Source organism: Corvus brachyrhynchos, unplaced genomic scaffold (genome assembly GCF_000691975.1).
Source record: "Corvus brachyrhynchos isolate BGI_N302 unplaced genomic scaffold, ASM69197v1 scaffold128, whole genome shotgun sequence".
Taxonomy (NCBI): domain Eukaryota; kingdom Metazoa; phylum Chordata; class Aves; order Passeriformes; family Corvidae; genus Corvus; species Corvus brachyrhynchos.
The window spans coordinates 302,746-311,767 of NW_008239648.1; the positions used below are offsets into that span (position 1 = coordinate 302,746).

At 35.6% G+C, this 9,022-nt stretch overlaps 1 protein-coding gene across 1 annotated transcript in view; it reads left to right on the plus strand.

The window, feature by feature from the left end:
* Positions 1–9,022, plus strand: part of FBXL17 (F-box and leucine rich repeat protein 17) — a 272,821-nt gene that overhangs the window by 39,635 nt on the left and 224,164 nt on the right. The gene's annotated exons all lie outside the window — the stretch shown is intronic.

Consider the following 9,022-nt stretch of genomic DNA (forward strand, 5'->3'; position numbering starts at 1 on the left):
GAGTGGAGGTAACTTAAGCAAACCATCTGAACATAAGAAAGGATAGGTGCTGGAAAATCTGTGGTATTTGTGGCTGGCAGTCTGCTTTGTAAGGACATTGACGTGAGAAGAAATGATAGAGGACTCAGGTGCTGTTAAATATATAATAAATTTTAAATGTGAAAAAAATAGAAGCCTTAATTGCAGCTTGCTGGAATTGAAAATTAGAATGTATTTAATTATTTTATTGTGTTTTTAAGTATCTGACAAAGGAAAAGTCAAAGGCAAATTATGTGAGTAGGTGCTTCTGCTACAGTTTGAGGAGATTCTTAAGCTTAGTTCTCTGGATGGGGGAGTGTTTGTGATTATAAAACTGTAATGGGAGGCAGTTATTTTTATGCTAGTGGGATAGATATAAGAATTCTTAATCTACTCTAGTGGTTGATATTCTGATCTTAAAGAAAACTGTTACATTGTTCATTACTCTTTAATTTTGTATATAGCTAAAACTGTCATTTTGTGAGTAACTCTCAGTAGTTTTGGTCAACTGAGATTTGTTTGTTATTGTTCTCTTGAAGCACTTTGACAGGTGGTTAAAAAAATTATTTTTATCAAGTTTAACTTATTCTGATGAAACCAAAGTCTACAAAGTGTGTCTCTCTTTAAATATTTTTATGTAAGAGAAGCATAGTAAAAAAAAAAAAAAATCTTTCTAGGAATGAAAAAAAATTAAGAACTTCCTTCCAGGAACTGAAGTCCAGTAATTTTGAAAATCCTCTTTTTTTAATGCATTTAATTTTTTTTTTTGAAAAGGACAATATCTTGTCTTCTGCTTATTGGCCAGAATGCTTTGAATTATAATACCTAGCTCTTAGATAACTCTCTGCATTTTTTAAGTATTCTATAAATATGTAGTAGTTAATCCTCTTGAAGTGCATCAATATTAAACAATGAAAAGCTTCATGAAACACAGACATTTTCTGATGTCTTAGATTCTCAGGCCCACAAGTATTAAATCTTCTTTTGTCTTCTCAAAGTATATTCTTCAAGCACTTTGGAGAATAGCTATAATTAATGTGATCTTTAGAATACACATTTGTATTCTAGGGATTCATTTACCTCTGCTTATGTCTTTTACAACCAGGGAATTGCACACATGATTCTTGTTCTTGTAAGCATAGAACTAACTGTAACTGCAACACAATCATGGCAGGGAATTGGAATAGTGCCTACCAAAACATTGGTTGTATGATTGAAATAATATATTTTTTCTTGTAAGTCATCTGCAAGAAGTTCATTAATACATTTGTGCTCTAGTGCTAAAATTCTGGTGGTCTTTAACTCGTGGTTGCCAAGCAAGAGTGCAGGCTGACAGCTTATGGTTCAAATGGTTAGCTGCCATTTTCAGTCAGGGTGAAAGAGAAAAGAAAGTACTATGCTAAATAAACGTTCACAGTGAAAAATCTTAGAATTAAGAAATATTTCCTAAAGAGCATTTTTAATGATGTTTCTAAAAATTTTCTGTGTCAATACTTTTTTGCTGTTGTTTTGCTTAAAATAAAATTTGGGTAATTTCTTTGTGTATTGCAAATGATCACCATGTGTGTGGCTTCTTCTCTGTGGCTGAAGCTGTCATGGCAAAATTTGCATTAAGCTGAGAACATGTTTTTAGTTAAACGTGCTGGATATAAGAAGGAAGTATTTAAAGCAGAGATGAAAGAAAGTGTAAAACTTATCAGTCTACCACAGTGTAAACATGCAGCAGATAGGAAAAAATCTTTAACAAGCTGTGTCTTTTAAAATATCATGTGCATTTCAGTTTTTAACCTGTGCTTCAAAAAATTACAATGTAATTATGTATAATACTGAGAGAGAAAACTTCAGCTATCAGTCAGTGATTATTTGGCAGCATGAATGAAGAATCCTTTCACATTTCACTTTATCATGCTCTTGCGAAGATTGTTATTCTTGTGTGAGGTAAGAGTGGTAGGTGATATGGGTTATTTTACTGGTCTACAGCATACTTACTCTATGTAGAGTTGGCAATAACAAGGTAGGATTCTTTACACCATTGCAGCAGAGCTTGAAATGGTGGCATACTTCGAATGTGTGATGTGGTTACAATCAAATCCTTTCTTTAGTGGCAAATTTGACTGGTCAAAAATTAGGGAGACCTGATTGAACACTGTGCATGTAACCTTTCTTAGTGTTATTGACTATGATACAATGCTTAAGTGAAAAGGTAATATTTTCTATTTTTTTGTTTTTATTTATTTCCATTTTTTATTTTACTGTAATTCAAATTCTCCTCCATCTGTGTTTTATTAATTAATTTTCATTTTGCAGGTGTTGCTTGTATTAGCAGGAATTTAGCCAATATTTTCTTTTCACTTATATTTCAAATCGTGACCAATGGTAGCGTTTTACTGTTTGCTCCCCTGTTCATATGCTTTTCTGAAGGCAGAACTTTTTCTTCTCCTCTTCACTCAGAGTTGTTGATGCTTCACAAGTAGTAACTGACTAATTAAAAAACATTACTGTTGAACTAAGGAGGAAGTGGGGAGAGGCTTAAATCTCAAGGATCCAGCAGTCAGGGTGACCAGGTTGGGAGCAATCAGGACAAAATTTTCAGCTTCACTTCTGTAGCAGTTTGGAAAAGAAAGGCTGAAAAATCTGCTGCTGAAGGATGGGGATAAAGATTTTAAATATTCCAACTTATTCTGTCTTAATGAGTGGTGTTTTTTTTCCCTTTGTGATTTTAATGATTTAGTATTTTAAAGGGAGCATAACGAAAAACAGAAAGAGGTAGATGTGTCCCAGCTTATTAATATTCAGGAGAAGTTTTTTTTTCAGATGTTCTTCAATAAAATAAGGAAATGTTACCATCGTAAAAGCACCAAGAGCCAACGGTTGTGTATTGTTAATACGCTGGGACTCTGTGGCTCATAAATAGGTCCAGGAAGGAATCGAGGGTTTCATTCAGTTTTTATTTCATATTCATGCCAGGAGCATTTTGTGAGATCGAATGCTTCACAAAGAGGCGATAGTTGCTGTTGTAAAGAACTGTTTTATTTCTGTGTCAGTTTAGGGAGAAATAGATTAAATCTTGGTTCACTGTTGTAGCAGGTTTTGACTGAATGTTTACTAGACATTTTAAAGTAATAATATGATCTAACTTACTACCAGAATGACAAATTATATTATTTTGTGACAAAGGTATATGAATTTGGTTTTTTTAGGAAAATAATAGTCTAATACAATGGATTCAAATGTCCTTATCTTCTTATTTTCACTCAAGATTTTGATTGCATCAAACAATAGACTATCAGAAAAATAATTGAAATAAATCCTATTTGCTGTGTAACTCAAAAATTTGAAATACTTGTCGCAGAATATTTGGAAACAAATGATTTGGTGTGTGTTACTCTATAATCGTCCTAATTCTTGAGGAAAAAACCCCTTAATTTTGTAGAGGCAGAAATACATGTCCCAGAAATGGGGTGTTACTATTTTTTCCATTTGTAAAATTACTTTCAACATTAAGTTTTGTAAGCAGAACTATACTAAGAAATAGCTGTTTTCTCTTTAGAAATGTCATAGAGGGAGTCGACTTCAGACAATGCATACATGGATACCCTAATTACAGTTCTTGAGTTGTTCTCCCCAACTGTTTTTGGCAGTGAGGTTCCACATCAGCTTAAATGTATTTAGTGTTTATGGTTTCAAGGCAATGCCTTAGATAGAAAATTGCTCTAAAATTCATACACATAAGAATGTGAAAGAATGAAAAAGTCCAGGACAAAACCTCAGATTTTGATAGGGCCTTCCAGAAATGCAGGATATTTCTTTGACGAGAGCTGTAGTTGAAGATATGACGATGATGGTAAGTAGATGATTATACTTGATGAGATAAAAATGTGTGACAGGTGTTACTGAACTGCATGCTTTCAGTTACCTATGATAACAGGTATAATGTTCAGTATTAGCACACTTACAGATATTTTCTGTAATGATTCAAAAGTATTTTCTCTATTAGAGCTTCATTTTGCCATCGACATAACTCTTCAAACCCTCCCGTCATCTGTCAAGGTTCGAGCAAACAAGTTTTGACACAAATCAGAAAACTGTGACAGTTGAGTGACAAGCTGTCAAAGGTTCCAGATCAATTGTACCATTTATTGCCTTAACCTCTGCTAAGCAGGTAAATATCAGTAAACCCCCTGAAATTAATCATTACAAATACTGCAGAAGTTTAAGTAATAAAAGAGTAATAGATACAGAGTATCTAAACTTTTATTTCAGGACTAGAAAAAACATTGCAGCAATGCTTTTTGTAGGAATCATCGATGCTAAATAACATTTCATGTCTTAGGCATGCTGAATATTTTCAGATTGTAGTAGAAACATGAGTTAAGAAAAGCATGGAAACTGGAATGTCAGTAGGCATTTTCATATGGAATCACAGAATGGTTGGGATTGGAAGGGACCTCTGGAAAAAACTACTCCAACCCACTTCCTAAAGCAGATTCACGTAGAACAGTTTGCACAGGATCTCTTCCCAGATGGGTTTTCACCATCTCCAGAGAAGGGGACCCCACAGTCTCTCTGGGTAGCCTGTTTCAATGCTCTGCCACCCTCAAAGTAAAGAATGTTTTCCTCCTATTCATATTGAACTTGCTGTATTTCAGTTTGTGCTTGCTGCCCCTTGATCATGTCCAGAGCACAAGTGAAGAGTCTGGCCTCATCCTCTTGATACCTGCTGTTAGGATATCCTTTCCTCCAGTCCTCTCATTGTCTTTGTAGGCTCTGCTGGACCTTCTCCAGTAGCTCGTTGTCTTTCTTGAACCGGAGAGTCCAGAACTGGACACAGCACTCCAGATGTGCCTCACCAGGGCTGGTTAGAAGGGCAGGCTCACCTCCCTTGACCTGATGGCAATGCTCTTCCTAAAGCACCCCAGGATCCCTCCTTGGCCCCAGGGCACTCAAGGTCTGCTTGTTGCCCACTAGAACCCCCAAGTCCTTCTCCTCAGAGCTGCTTTCCAGCATGTCAACCCCTCACCTGTACTGATGTGTGGGGCTGTTCCTCCCTTGGTGCGGGAGCTTGCTCCTGCCTTAGCTGAACTTCACTGGGTTCCTCTCTGTCCAACTCTGCAGTCGGGTTTCACTGAATGGCTGCACAGCTCTCTGGGGTATCAGCCACTCCTCCCAGCTTTGTATCATCAGCAGACTTGCTGGGGGTGCACTCTGTTCCTTCATCCATGTTACTGATGAGTAAGACTGGACTCAGTACTGATGCCTGGGGAACATTAGGTACAGGCCTCCAAAGTAACTCTCTTCATTGCAGCCAACATCGGACTGAGCTTTGCATCTATGGCTGAACAGTGTTGGTAGCACACCAGTATTTTGGCTGCTGTTGGAGAAGTGCTGGTGCAGAGTCAAGGCTTTATGTCCAACCCCATCCCTTCCAGAGATCTGTAAGCTGAGTGTGGGTTAGAGGTGGGGAGAGGACGGAGTTCGGAAAGGTGGCAAAACTGACCAAAAGGATTTTTCCGTGCTGCATCCTCAGCAATAAAGATGGGGGTAAGAGGGAGACTACAGGGAGATTTGTAGTTACAGAGTTTGTCTTCCCAAGTAATTTCTACATGTACTGTGGCTCTAAAATATTTCTGGGTGTTGCCTGACAATTAGAATTACTGAAAGAACTCCTCTTTTTGCTTTGCTTTCATGGTGACCTTTTGACTCTTCTTCAGCTGTCTTTATCTTGACCCATAAGCTTTTCCACCTTTTTCTCTCTCCCTGTCCTATTGAGGAGGAGCAAAGAGAGAGTGTCTATGTGGGCATCTGGTAGCCGCCGAAGTCAGTGCAACACATCTCTGTGAAATTTCAAAATGTACAGTTGCTGAATAGAATACTTATAGGGTGCACTATGCTGACATTGGACTTAACTGCAGAAAATACTCAGTAGGTTTTTGAGGAGGAGAAGGTAGCCTTTGGTTGAGAAATGGTCTAGCATGTTAGGTCGATGTAGACCAGGTCCCCTCTTTTCTTATGTTGGTAGTCACTCAACTGATACTTTTTTTACTGCCCTGCCCGAGAACCCTTTGCCACCAGCCTACCTACAAATGTACTTGTAGCCTTTTATTTTCACTATGACTGTCTGTGATTGCATATCTGTAGAAACCAGCATGTTCAGATTTGCACCTACTGCTCTGCCTTTTAGCGTCGTCCTATCACTTCTTCCTCATTCTGTGATCATTATGTAAGGTAACTAAGTATTGCATAAAAAATATCAAACAAGACTAATTCCATGGCTGAAAGAAATGTCTTTAATTCTCAGCAAGCCAGTTCATTATTGGTGAACTTGTGAAAATCACTTTTCTGTGAAATTTGAAGCGTGTAGATACTTTCTTTTAAGAAGAATAAATAAAATTTTGACCTATTTGATAATTCAAATTCTCCTCCTTCTGAAGAACAGAAGCATTAGATTTTGAGTTATCCCAGGAAAAAATTATTAAATGTCTTCAGTTAAATTTAGAAGGTCAGTCAGGCTAATGAATTAAGTCTTTTCTCAGTGCTTAATTTTTCTAGTTTTCCTTGGGGATGGTACTGCCATTATGAAGTTGAGCTTAAATATCTGATATTATTTATTATTTCTATAAAATTTTGAAAAATATGGGAAGAACTGAGGCCTTCACATATGACTGTACAGTATATATGTCCCCCAGTTTCTTTTGTTCTTCTCTATTTTTTAAAGAGGAGCAGCTGCTCAACATTCAGTAGTTCAGTCAATAGAACTGCAAATATAAGATTTTTGTTCTGGAGAGAAGAAATGAAACAGTGTGATGAAAATACAAAGCTTGGAAATTGTTTTAAATTATTGAAATTTGGATGTCAATAAGAAAAATTTCTTCATTCTTGGGTCACTATAAAATAAATACTCAATGGCTACAGTTTTTTATCCTGTCTTGAATCAGATGCACATTTGGATTTGGAGAAAAATGTTTCTCTCTGGAGTAAATGTCCTTTTTTTTTTTTTTTTGGTAGAATTCAAGCAGTCTGAATTTAGAAAACTAGGAATTTTGGTTTGCATATTTGTAGTTAGCTCTGTTTGGGATAAGACACCATAACAATCATAGATTATCTTTAATTTTAGCAGAAAAACAAGGGATTGAGAAAACATGCAACACTATCAGTGTCTTGCAAATTTTTTTTGCATTTTTCTATATGGTGCTCTCCAGAAAATCACAGATATAATTTCTGCTTTGTATATTTAAACCTGATATGAAGAAAAAATTTAATTTTCCTATTTCGAATCTCAAGATTGTTAGAAGAATAAGGATATAGCTTGAGTTCTTGGCAGTGTGCTTGACTCAATGTGCTTATTTCCAATTATCCATTCATAAAAGATGCTTATTGAGGTCTTAAAAAACCTTTACAAATGTTGACATTTTACAGTAACCTTCCACCCCTAATTTTACCTTAGTTATCTTTTGCTAGTCTCTTTTGTTTTAGGTCATGTGACTGCATTTTCTGGGCTGAAAGCAGGAAGGTGTTTATGGGCACGTAGTCCCTCTGCTGGCTGTGGCTCCATTTAGCTAACTGGCTTCCAGATGGTGTCTGTTTGTATTTAGGTATACTGTTGGCAAGAGATGCAACAGACTGCATTTATTTTTCATTGTCTAATACAAACAGTCAGGAAACAACAAACAGCCTACACCCCCGCCACCCTCAGTACCTTCTATTTATATTGACTACCTTGTTTTGTTTATTTAATGTTTCTAATAGTGGATACTGTAAGATATAAGTATTATTTTTGAAACTTGTCTTTTATTAAACTTGAAATGTAATATGCAGACCATGAGCTTGAAAATGTTTCCCTTTCTTGGATAGCTATGGCATCTGTGTTAGAGAGGTATGTATTTCCTCTCTTAAAGAGAGACAAGGAAGTAAGTGACTAGTGCAGTGTCTTTGGGTGCTCAAAATATGTCTCAACATACCTGTAGTGCAGCATGGAGTAAGTCTAAGCTGACATTTAGTGTGTCAAAAAAAAAAAAAAAAAGGCATTAAAAATCTGTGTTGTTCTGTAAGGTGTCAAAGAAATTTGTAGCTTCTCCCTGCTGCTGACATTTAAGAACTGCATCAAAGTCTTAATCTATATCAATGGCTAATAAATAGGTAGTGTAGGTTTTTTATTGGTTGGTTATCTCAAATACACCAAAAATAGATCTTGTAAGTAACATTTTTAGTTTGAAAACTTTGATTGTATTAATTAGAATAGATACAGATTTTAAATAAGAAACTATAGTTTTTAGGACGATGTGGGGTTTATAATTCTTACTGTATGCTTTCTGTTCTCATTTATGTCTGTAAGTGACTTTTTTCCTTCTAAATTTAAACTTAAAATATTTCATTTACTAAAAATAAAAATTCAGAGATATTGCAGTCATGATATTGTAGTAATGTTTTGGAAACAAGCTTAAAGAAGTACATTAATAATGAGTACATTTACTTATTTACTTGGAGTTCTGAAGTATGACTGTAACATGTTTTTCTGGTTCAGACTTCATATTTACAGAAGGAGCACTTTACTTCCCATGAGTATAAAGCTGTTTCAAGAGTTTGAATTTGTGTTCATCTGCATTTGAAGAAAAGTTATCTTTAACCTTGATGTCCAGCAATTTTGTGTAAGCATAGAAAGTTGTAGTTTATGAGCAAGAATTGCATTGTGTACTACTTGTATGTGACTTCAGGGCAGGGGAGAACAATCTATTTTTAAGTTAGAAGTGGGGTTTTATAAATCTAAGTTTCATGTCATAAATACATCTTATTCATAGTGAATTTACAATAGCAAACCTTTTTGAATGCTAGGGTGTAGTGGTTTTGATTCCAAAAAATTCATTATTTACTTATTTTCCTTTTGTGAGATAAGAATTAGGAGAAAAGCAAAGCAGGCACAAACCTTAAACAGTTGCAGTACAATGAAAGAGCTTTATTATTAACAGAATTAAAAGTAAAGAGAAAACAACAAAACAAAATTAAATCC